At 41.8% G+C, this 12,689-nt stretch overlaps 1 long non-coding RNA gene across 2 annotated transcripts in view; it reads right to left on the reverse strand.

Annotated features, from left to right (window-relative positions):
* Nucleotides 1-1,506: 1,506 nt before the first annotated feature.
* Nucleotides 1,507-12,689, reverse strand: part of LOC139750095 (uncharacterized) — a 108,202-nt gene continuing 97,019 nt past the window's right edge. For both annotated transcript variants that reach the window (XR_011713078.1, XR_011713077.1), the window contains 2 exons: nt 6,591-6,880; nt 1,507-1,752 (listed from right to left, as the gene is read on the reverse strand). This is a non-coding gene — a long non-coding RNA (uncharacterized lncRNA). The remainder of the gene's footprint in view (nt 1,753-6,590; nt 6,881-12,689) is intronic.

The raw sequence follows: 12,689 nt of genomic DNA on the forward strand, positions 1-12,689 counted from the left end.
ATTATCATTGCAGCACGTTGATAATGGATTAGATATATTAGATAAAGAAACTGATGAATGTAGCAGCATGGATCTATTTCTATGCTTGATAACTATCCTCTTTCTAGTGGGAAGTCCAGACAGTAAGGGTTTAGATAGTCGTAGACATTTATAAGATTTGTACTATTAGGACGGTAGAGGGCGGAATGATAGAATATAGTGGTGGCTGGGAAACAGACCTTGAGCCGGGTAGCATAAAAATTGTGGGACTCAAGGTCCTCGGGGCATGCCATAGTTGTGTTAATGTCGGAATAAGTACAGACACCACCTCTGAACCGGAATCATGAGTGGAGATTAACCAACTCTGAACCGGAATGGTGTGTGGAGATTATAGATGGATATGAAAAAGGGGCCATGGGGAACATCATTAAACAACTGGGTCTCACAGAGAAGCAGGATATTAGGAGAGGTACTAGACAGATGGCGAGAAACAGAAGAGAGGTTACAAGAAAGAGTTCGAATGTTGATATTTTGATTTGAAACAGAGGCAGGTCTGTTAGAGAGGGAAAGGTCGTGTGAGGGGGCCGGGACTACTACTGTCTAAGCCCATATATATATATATATATATATATATATATATATATATATATATATATATATATATATATATATATAATACTTCCCACGTATTCCCTGCGTGTCGTAGAAGGCGACTAAAAGGGGAGGGAGCGGGGGGCTGGAAATCCTCCCCTCTCCCTTTTTTTATTTCTAATTTTCCAAAAGAAGGAACAGAGAAGGGGGCCAGGTGAGGATTTCCCTCAAAGGCCCTGTCCTCTGTTCTTAACGCTACCTCGCTAACGCGGGAAATGGCGAATAGTATGAAAGAAAAAAAAAAAAAAAAAAAAATATATATATATATATATATATATATATATATATATATATATATATATATATATATATATAATGTTTAAGAGTTTTCGCTTTAACCTGTGCACAGCATCACAGTCTAACCAGCCTTGCAAATTATACGTAACTGCATCTTACGTGGGCCCAGCTGCGCTTATCTCGCTGGAATGGCGATATTACAGACCTGTTAAGGAGCAGGTCGCAAATCCCGGGATATTCTGCGACATTTAATGCAGGTGCACACATGATATTAAATCCAAAGCAAAATAACTCCAGACCAGAAAACTAAATCCCTTTGGAAGTAATGGTGATGTGATACCTAGGAAGATGCAAAGGGATAAGATAACAAATCTAATCGGGTTGACTTTGATCTGAGGTACATATTTAAATGCTTTTTTTTTTATATTTATCCTTTTCCTGTTTGCTCGAGGAGGCTTGGGTTATGCATGTAGGATTCAGCTCCAACACGAATGTTGCGGATATATATATATATATATATATATATATATATATATATATATATAATATATATATATATATATATATATATATAGTAATAATAATAATAATAATAATAATGATAATAATGATAATAATAATAATAATACAACCCCAGGACCAGGAGTTTAATGAATCTTCGCGTCTACGCTACACTCAGTTGTAAGGACAGACGGAACTTCTTTGAAGCGAAAAGATCTTTGAGGTTCTGGGTATGTAAGATCAAATTATACTGGAAGATTCTGATATAGCATGCTGGAGTACGGACACTGACAACCCACGCCATAATGTCACTGATAACACTCCAGACAGAAGCAAGAAGAAATTCATCAAAGATAACAGTGGGTGTCTCTATACACAGCAGCCCTGAAATATGACAATATCATATACGGATATTATTGGCCTTAGATGATGTACTGACAATAAAGGCAAATTCAAAAGCTTGTCTGAGAAATTCAAGTAATGAGATGCGATTCCACAAATGTAAGGCTTCCACGTTATTAACAGAGAACTTGATTATCATAATGAAGCTAGAATTACACACACACACACACACACACACACACACACACACACACACACACACATACATACATACACACACACATACGCACACACACATACTTACATATATACATACATACACACATACACACACACACACACACACACACATACATACACACACACATACGCACACACACATACTTACATATATACATACATACACACACACACACACACACACACACACACACACACACAAGGGCATAAACAGCTCTCCACATCATTCCTTTTGACGTCACAGGTGTAAACTCAGAACAATACCCCAAGAAGTGTTCTCACGAGAGAGATGTGTAAACTCGAAATACATTTCCTCTTTCTGGAAATTAATTTTCCATTCCTTGCACATTTTGCGGCTCGGCGCTGAGGGAGTTGATTTGATGGTTGAGGGATTGTGTTGGTGTTGTAGGAGTTGTGTTGGTGATTCATGAATTGTATTGGTGATGAGTATTTTGTTGTTGGCGTGGGAGTTTTCTTCTTCATGCAGAAACTGTGTTGGTGATGAGCGTTGTGTTGGTGAGAAGTATTGTACTGGTGATGAGTGTTGTGGTGGAGAGGAGTATTGTGTTGGTGATGAGTGTTGTGGTGGAGAGGAGTATTGTGTTGGTGATGAGTGTTGTGGTGGAGAGGAGTATTGTGTTGGTGATGAGTGTTGTGGTGGAGAGGAGTATCGTGTTGGTGATGAGCGTTGTGTTGGTGAGAAGTATTGTACTGGTGATGAGTGTTGTGGTGGAGAGGAGTATTGTGTTGGTGATGAGTGTTGTGGTGGAGAGGAGTATTGTGTTGGTGATGAGCGTTGTGTTGGTGAGAAGTATTGTACTGGTGATGAGTGTTGTGGTGGAGAGGAGTATTGTGTTGGTGATGAGTGTTTTGTTCTTGATGAAAATTGCACTGATAATGAATGTTGTCTGGGAGATGAGTATCATGCTGGTGAAGAATATTTTGATAGTGACAAGTATTGTACGGGTGGTGAGTATTGTGTTGGAGATAAGTTTTGTGTTGGAGATGAGCGTTGTGTTGGTAATGAGTACTGTGTGAGCAACCTAAGAGTTTTTCTCAATAGTGCTGAAGAATGCGTTGGTGATGAGGGATACAACAGCTGTGCTGGGGAGGAGGAAATTTGTCTAATGCTGGTGCAGGAGGCACGTTAGCGATGAATATTGTGGTGGTGGTGTGGGAGGAGTTGCGGTGGAAATGAATGGTAAGGTGGTGTGGAGGTTAGAACTGTGGTGTGGACTTCAGGGTAATAGTGGCTGAAGTGGATTGGTTGTGATTGAAGCCTTCGTAATTTCTATATTTGTACTTCATACTATTCTGAATTCTTTTTTTTTTTTTTTCAAATACTTTCACCCTCACTATATAGGCCCACCTCGAGAAGTAAGTGATATCCTTCTATATATGTGGAGATCTTTAAGTGATGTTTTCAATTACAGGGCTGTCGTGAGTGAAAAGTAAGTTTAGCTCTGATGGTGACTTCAAACAGAAAGTGGCAGACATTCTAGGAAATTGAAACTAAATACGGCCTGACCCTCGTGGAGATCAAAGGCGTCCTAGTTTATTTCGTGATAGACAAAGTCCCATAGGATGAAAGCCTTCCCATTGCTCCCCCTTCATGTTTCCCCAACATTCCGGCCTGTCCTTCTCATTATCATTCCCATTAAATGGTCGATCGGGATCTTCCGATCTTCGGAGGGAACTGTGCGCTAGTAATGTTATTTGATTCGACCTATTTGCCATCTTTGGTAGAAGGTAATGATTTCAAAAGGCCTCCTGATTTCCAACATCACAAGGAATTCTATGTTTTCTTTCACCAAAGGGGACTAGACCCTCCTTTGCTCTTTCTTTCTGTCTGTCTGTCTGTCTGTCTGTCTCTCTCTCTCTCTCTCTCTCTCTCTCTCTCTCTCTCTCTCTCTCTCTCTCTCCTTCCTAATCCACACCAGACCAGCGTCGTCTGTATGTATGATCCTTATCGCAAAACCTTCGTTTAACTCCAGATGGAAATCCGTCTTTTATGATTGGTTTGTCTTCGATTTTCTTTTGTCTCCCACTCAACTTTCTCTCTGAAACATGCCAGAGAGAGAGAGAGAGAGAGAGAGAGAGAGAGATTAGGAAGGGGGACTATGGTTACTTCAACTAAAACTAAGAAATAACCATTACTCTTTATCGCTACAACCTACACCGTCCCTTGGCGGGGGTGTGTCTTATGTAACCATATTGCTACAAGATCCTTAGGATACCAGACCCAATCTATATCATCGGTGATCTTAACGCTAGGTATACAATCTTCGGATATTCTACCACAAACACCACAAGCAGGAATCTAAAACTAATCAAATATTTCGGCTCTCAACACCTGTAGCCGAATTTCTCAACACTTTATAGGTCACTCAGCCATGACCACACCAGATATAGTTCTTGGAAATGGCAAAACCTACCAGAATATCCACATCAGACAGGGTAACCTCACAGCCAGCGATCATATTCCCATGATAACCACTGTCTCAGCCGCTCCAATCCTCCTCATTCCCAGTACACAACGTTTGGCTGCCCAGAAAGCTACCTGGAACTTATTTAGTGAAACAATCGACAAAAATCTCCCCAGCACCGCCGACCTTGAAGAGGTACAGTTATACAAAAAGACGTGAACAAAGCCTTTGACGAATTGTGGACAATCGACCTACAGTATAAATGACTACAATCAAGCATGCTGTGATCAGAGAAAGGATGCTGTGTAACTTTCTGAGACCAACGCGCTGCGGAAATCCTCATTAACCCTGCAACTTCAGCGGGGTTCCACAGGGCAGCGACTTATCGCCAACACTATTCATAGCTTCTACCACTGACATACCCACACCAGTTGGTGACATGAACATGGACATCTTCTATGCTGATGACGCCGCGCAAATAGTAGTTTCGAACTACTCACTTCCAGAACATGTTCGTCTAGTACAATTAGAGGCAACCAGACGAAGCAAAGTCGAAAGGGATTGGAAGATATAAATAAAAATAAACAAATTTACTATAGTCGCACCAGGGATGATAAACCCAACGACATAATCAGAGAAGGTAAACAGATAAGGCATACGAAGAGCTGCAGAATCCTGGGTCACCCAGTTACATCAAAGGGTTTGATAATAGATCATAGTAACAAGAGATTTGCACAAGGGAAAGCGGCACCTTCCAGAGAACCGAAAAGTACATATGGTTGCGACCATGTTAATACCTGCCCTAACTTACTCACCTATAACAACGTTCCTCGCCTCTAAATCACCAACAATGAACTTACAGACGATGCAAAATAAGGCTATAAGATTCGTCACACAGGTAAAAGAGCCCTTCGTTGAACACAAGGTATAACAGCAAATACGATTATAGATTAAACTAATCAGTTCATGCCCAAGAGATGCAGTCAAATAGTTTGGCAGAGACTTGAAGACAAAGATGATTCAAACTACAGACAATCTGTGATCTGGACAACAGTATAGACATAGAACATCCTTGGTTCCCTCGAAGCCTCAAAGCACTCAGGGAGGCTCCAGTCATCCATCGATGTACACAGTGAACTATGTTTAACTTACCGTAGTGAGTCTCCCTCCACAAACCAAAAAAAAACAAAAAAAAACGCTAATACATACACACCTTTAATCTGCCGAGGGTATATAATAGGGCTTCAAAAGCACGCTTTCAGATAATCATCCACATGCATGAAGAAAAACTTATACATCTGCACACACTTTGGTCTTCTCTTCTATTTCAAACTATCCCTCCCCTGCTCCATCTCTTCCTCTCCTCTAACTAACCAATTAAAAGGGAATACTCTTTAGATTCCTACAGTATCTGCTCGCAACCTTCTCAGCAGAATTTTTTTCTCTATCTACAACATTCTCTACACTCCTCTATGCAACACGTGCAGGCATCTAAATCCTGGCCCTCCTGCTAGACACGTGAAATTAACTATTCGCCTGCTTGGTGTTGACAGAAGACACATGATTTTATATTCCCTAAATCTATCCAAGTTCCTTTTCTGTACAGTGACAACACACCACTGGGAGAGTTAGACAACACAGTAATGAGTCTGCCTGCTGGTAAAGTTATCCAGGACCTAAGGAGACAAGGGTTCTGCTTGTGGTATATGCCGAGGCTCAGTACCTCTTTAACGCCTGCGCTGGGTGGGAGGCCCTACCGATAACCCTGTGATCCCTGCCTCTTATCACCCACCAAGCATCGTGTAACACCACAACTTCCATCATTATTCTCTTATAGTGTTCCCTGGGATCAGAGGTGCCCGCAGTACCAGACCACTCAGGGGTCTGGCAGGACGCATGTATATGTTCAGATCGATCAAAGAGAATCATATTTCTCTTCTTAACCCCGGCGATCAAGGCTGCCAGGACTTCGTTACTCACTTTCTTGTTATTTTACGTCAACTGGAATTAGAATTCTCTGTGTCATACCACTCGGGAGGGATTCTGGCAGGACGCATGTATAATGTATATATACAGATATATCAGAGAGAGAGAGAGAGAGAGAGAGAGAGAGAGAGAGAGAGAGAGAGAGAGAGAGAGAGAGAGAGAGAGAGCGAGAGAGCATATTTCTCGTCTTACACCAATGCTCAAGGGTACCATGGGTTCATTCCTCACCTCCGTATCATTTTGTCCCTGTTGCTTTCAGAAGCACGAGATCTCTGATGTCATCGCTCTTGTCACCACAGGAGACCTCCAGTAAGCAGCTTTCTGATGGTATCCGGGGATGGGCTGAATGTGAACAAGTCCCCTCAGCGGAAACTGTGGGGCTCGGGTCAAGGGGAGGGAGTTCCCAGGGTTTCGCATGGCGCCTCTTTGTGCCGTGCATGAGTAAAACTCTGTTCAACTTGATCCACCCAGGCTGGGCGTTGGGGAGCTTCGCCCTTGATAAAGAGCAACGGTTCAATCTGTCATATGAGAAAGCTACGTTGTGAGTGAGCTATAGTGTGGACAGACTGCACTTTTAATAAGCTATATTGTCAATTTGGCCACAGTATGGGAGGCTATGCTGTGAGTAAGCTATATTGTGAACGATGTACACTGTTAGTTAACTATATTCTGAGGAGTTTGCATTATGAGAATACGTTACTGTCAGCAAGATGACTGAGTGTCAGCTGGCTACATTGGCTGGCGTTTTGAATTAGAGGGCGTAATTGATTTTACCATGGGTGTCAGGTTCAGGTACCATGGAGATGTGCTGTGGAAAAGACTGAACCAAATTCAATTTTTATGTTACAATAATTTCCTTTGGTTCCTGATGGTTAAACCTCCATAACTTGATCAGAATAATTGGAGGTAAAATATATTCTGACACCATTATCGTTTTCATGGATCAGTTCACAATGCCACACAGAGTTTTGTGCACCTGACCTACATGTATATATGTCAAGCTCCTGTCGACTCACTTGGTAAAGAAACAATTGATGAAATTATTCCTGCCTTAAAAGCACAGTGTTTGGCTTGAGCGAACGTGCACTAGGACAGGTAACAAGTAGGAAGGAACAACAAAGGAGATCCAAGAGCACGGAATATAAGGGATGAAGAACAATAAATCGAAGTTCAACTTGAGTATCCTTGAAGTAAGGTCTTTTCCCCACATTATCTAAAATGATTCTCGGATTATACACGTCACATGATAATAGACCATACCAATTGAGTTCTAAGGTGGTCATAAGATACTGATGAAACGCAGCGGCCGTTTACTGCAGAGGGAGCACTCAAGACCCTAAAAATAAAAGGCTGTTGGTCACCTGAACACTGCAAGATTAAAGAATGATATGCGTTATGGTCCTCCGTAGTGCCGCGGTGAGAGTTCCCAACCGTGACGCATATCCCAGTTGGCCAGTGTCAAGCGCATAGGTTCGAATCCAGGTTGCGGTAGTGGGTCCACAATCTAACCAGATGTTCATCCACTCTTAAAGGTTGGTCTATAAAGTGGGTACCTGGCTCAGGCTAGGGTATATATTGGACACTAAGTTATTTAGCCGTACGTCAATATTCAATGATACAGATGATGAAGAGTATAGGCCCAAGGATGGACCCCTGGGGGACCCCCATTAGTAACAGGTGATAGCAATGATGATACCCTATTCATGACAACTCTCTGCTTCTTCTTCAAGGAACGAGGGGGCATGCCAGGTACGTCCTGCCAAGAATTATGTGTGAGAGGGTGGAGCAGACAAGGAAAAGAGCTGTATATACCAAAAAGGGTGGCATTCTACGTAGCCGTCATTGACCAGGCGGAGAACATCGGTTAATATACCTCCCTGGTCGGTGGCTGCCTAAACATCTACCACACTACCGATGACAGAGAGAGAGAGAGAGAGAGAGAGAGAGAGAGAGAGAGAGAGAGAGAGAGAGAGAGAGAGATGATACTACCTGGGTATAGATATATGGACATCAAACCTCGATGGGGAGCATATACTCCAGACCTCATCATGAGGATTGACTGGTTGTCTCGTCCTTGCCAAAGGAAAAGGAATGTCGTCTCGCTGTGGCTCTTGGAAATAACCTCTTTCATTGCTTTAGCTTTCATGGTGTTCCCATCTAGTGCAGTATCACTATCAAATAAGAAGTGTAGCCATACTAATATATGACTCGATCCAGGAGACTTCATATATGAAAGCTCTTCGTCTTGAGTTTCAAATGTAAAACATGGCACATATATCGATGCTGTTTTGTTGACAGTACATCATTACCCTGCTTCCCACCATGTCCTCCTTACCACTGTCTCTCTAAAATCCCTCTTCCTCTGGGTGTTTAAATTCACAAAACTTTTCAGTGTCACTTTGAACGATAACAGATGCTGGAAAGAGCACACGAATAACCTCACCAGATCTTCAAAGTATTGTCTTTCCGTTCTCCTTAGTAATAGTGGCCGTACAGTTACACGTTGATTCTAAAAAAAAGAAAAAGAAGAAACGTTGCTTGTCACCTCGAACACAGAGCAGGCCCCGTGCCTGTCTGCCAGCCTACTGGAACCTCCAGCTTATCATCGGCAATAACCTCCGCCAAACAGGCAATAACACTGGAGCTCTACAAATAAACCATTGTATTTCTAAACAAGAGGACACACGGACTGATCAACACGACTGATCTTAACGCCCCAGGATTTGTTTAGACTAGTAAAAACTGGTCCTCTTTTGTCAAACGAGCGTCTTGCATTAGACCTTCTCTGATATAGCCAAGGTGTGGCTGACGGGGGAATTTATCTACATGGATTAAACCAGTATTTGTCTGTTTCTTTTAATATTTCTAATCGTCGGAGTAGAACTAATTGTCTCCACTGATGTATCAGATGGCAGATGATTTACTAGAATGAAGTCTGGGAGAGGGATGTGTGGATCAGGTGTTTCTTTTCAAGAATATGTGTGAAAATACATAGAAAAAGAGAAATATTTGTATACGGCACTTATGGATCTGGAAAAAAAAACGTATGATAGGGTTTCTAGAGATTCCTTGTGTAAGGTATTACGAATATATGGTATGAGAGGAAAGCTCTTAGAAGCAATGAGTTAATATGGAAGAGTAAAGCGTGTGTGCAGGTAGAAAGATAGGAAGGTTAGTGGCTCCTGGTGAAGGTGGGTGTGCGGCAGGAGTGTGTGATGTCATCATGGCTGTTTAATGGTTATGGATGGATGGAATGATGAGAGAAGTAAATGTGGGGGTGTTGGAAAGAGGTGTGGGGTCTGCAGTCTGTTGGGGGTGAGGAGGCCTGAGAGGCAAATTGCTGTTTGCTGATGACACGGATTTAGTGGAAAACTGGAATTAGAAACTGCTGTGCTGGTATCTGAATTTGGGAGAGTGCGTGAGTGGAGAAAATTGAAAGCCAATGTGAATAAGTTTATTTAGCGTGGCAGGGAGAAAGACAGGTTAGTTACAGTTTGAGTGGAGAGAACTCAGAGGAAGCGGAGTGTTTTTGATAATGAAAGTGCGTATGGTAGCGGATAGAGCAATGAGAGCTGAGGCTAGCCACAGTGTGGGTGAAGAAGTGACGGTCCTGGGTGCTTGGAGGAGTGTGTAAAGAGAAATGTCTCTGTCTGTGAGGGAAAAGATGGGTATGTTTGATAGTATAGTGCTGACGGTGTTATATGGACGCGAGGCATGGGCTACGGATAGAAAAGATCAGAGGAGGGTGAATGTGTTGGAAATGAAATGTTTATGGACAATATCTGGTGTGAGGAGTAGGAAATGATAAGGTAAGAAATAGATGTGGTGAGAAGGAATATAATTGTGAAAACTGAAGAGGGGTGTGAGCTGAAATTGTTTTGACATATGGAGAGGATAAGTGAGGAAAAGCTTATTAAGAGGGTATACGTGTGAGAAGTGAAAGGAACAAAGAAAAAGGGGCAGACCAAATGCGAGATGGAAGGATGGACTGATAAATACTTTGAGCTACTGAGGCTTGAACATGCAGGAAGGGGAGGAGTGTGCGTGCAATAGAGCGAATTCGAGCGACGTAGTATTTAGGGGGAAACGTGCTGTCACGGGACAGAACTGGGGCATTTGAAGCAACCAGGAGAAAGCTACGGAAAGGTACAGCGTCAAATTGTTTATGGCAATGCAGACACATGCAAAACATCCAGCCTTCTCTTCAGTGAAGCTTACTCTCTCATAGAAGTCTAAGAGGTTCGTTACGCATGACCATTTTCTGCGTGGATGTTGTCTCGTTTAGGTACAGGTAGTTTCTCCTTTGTAAGAAGTCATCCATTTGTCCTCTAGATATCTTTTCCTGTGTTTAACAGACCAAACTTGTTTGAGGGACTGGTCTTTAGTTTAGCACAGCCTTCCGCTGTCCTTTCTATGAAGATAGGTTTGACATTTGACCTCTTCCACTTCCATGGCACTTTACCTTCCTCCAGCGACTTCTTCAACAATATTTCAAGTGTCCTGCCAAGCTTATCAGGAAAACGAGTTTTATATGGGTCAAATCCTTTTTGGGCAGTCTTTCTCTTAGTTTATAGAATTTCATTGCTTTGCAAGACCTTCTCTCCGATCCATCTCATGGATGACGGCGCTGTGGTGTCATCCATTGTGAAAGTATTTTTGTATTTGTCATTCACCTTCTTGCATTATTTTTTTGTTATTGATTTGAGGCTTCAGTCATGGACAAAAGTCCACATCATGGCCGTGCTTTGATTGAAAAATTGAGAGAATTATGAGAAGGAAAGCATATACGAATTTTGGAGAAAGTGGTAAACCTGTCTTTCGAAATGTGTCAGGTCACAGTTGCTGGGAAAGACATGAGAAGGTAGAGAGTGCCAAAGCTTCTAGTTGTAAGGAAAGAAACAGATGTCAAGACAGCCCACCCCTGAATTGCCAACGACCACACTGTAATCATGTGACGCACCAAATTGCCGAGTGTCGCGTGATCTACCTAGTGGTGGGGGCACACAAGCAGCCAGCTCTCTGGAGCAAATACCAAAGTAATACCAAGAGAGGATGGAAAGTGAACCAACATTACGGTGTAGGGCAAGCAGGTCAAGTTTTGAAGTTAGCCTGAAACAAAGGAGAGACGAGAGTTGCGAGCAGTTTACGATAGAAAGATGGGTAGAAACTGGGTCTTGGAGGCATATTTACATCATCTTCTACAACGCTTCCCTGTGAATCCCATAACTTGATTAGCCGACAATTTACTCTTCATGAATTGATGGTTCGATTATTTATTTTCTCCCTTGTTCACAGTATTCTTCTCAAAGGTTCTCTGTCCTCTTTTCTTATCCTCATTCCTTGCTCTATACCTTTTAAAAGACGGCTGTCTTCAGTGTCACTCTTTCCTCACAGTACATCCTTGAGCTCTTTTGCTCTATAACATCTTTCGCTAAACCACACCTCCTCTATATTCTTTATCCTTCCCTAACTACTTCCCGTAAAAAGAACCCATACCTTAAAGTCTTTAAAGAGATCCCTAAACATGTGATATATCCGGTGACTAAAAAGAAATCACGAAATGAGGAATAAGCGCCCGGCGATTAAGGGCCTAAAAATATCACACCAATATTTGAAACGAGAGATAAGAAACATTCATTAAATTACCGCCTAATAAACCTCATCTCAGTAATGGGGAAAAATGATGGACACCCTCATTAAGGATAAGCGTGTCGCCCTTTTTTTGGAACGTGTCAATTTTATAACGAATTACCAACACGAATTTCATTATGAGAGATTCGCTTGACCAACTTACTGGAGCTTTATTTTCTTTTTGTAATCTCGTGTGTGTGTGTGTGTATCTGGGACAAGATGTGCTTTACTTAGTCTTTCAGAAAGCCACCGATAAATAGGTCCCACATGGGAGAATGTTGTCAAAAGACAGATATAAATGGATTTATAATTGGTTTACTAACAGAAAGCAACTGTTACTAAAATTTCATGGTCGTGACACAATTATGTTACAGACAGAAAACAAGAGGTTGTATCATATCATGATGCACCAGACTGGCTTGGAATAGGAGAATGGGGTACATAAGGGAGGGTATCACTTCTCTTTACAATGTTTATTAATAATGATCTTTATAAACATTTTTTTTTTTTTTAGTGACGATCTGGAGACCAGATTGACGGTAAAGAAACGCTCCAAAGTGCCGACGATGCAATGCCGAAAACGTGTTAAACGCTTACAATATCATCTATACTGCAAATGAAAATTAATGTGGGACAATACAACGTATGAATATAAAAGACATAATTCATTCACAATGGTTGAAGACAAGGACCTTA

Source organism: Panulirus ornatus, chromosome 9 (genome assembly GCF_036320965.1).
Source record: "Panulirus ornatus isolate Po-2019 chromosome 9, ASM3632096v1, whole genome shotgun sequence".
In the NCBI taxonomy this organism is placed as follows: domain Eukaryota; kingdom Metazoa; phylum Arthropoda; class Malacostraca; order Decapoda; family Palinuridae; genus Panulirus; species Panulirus ornatus.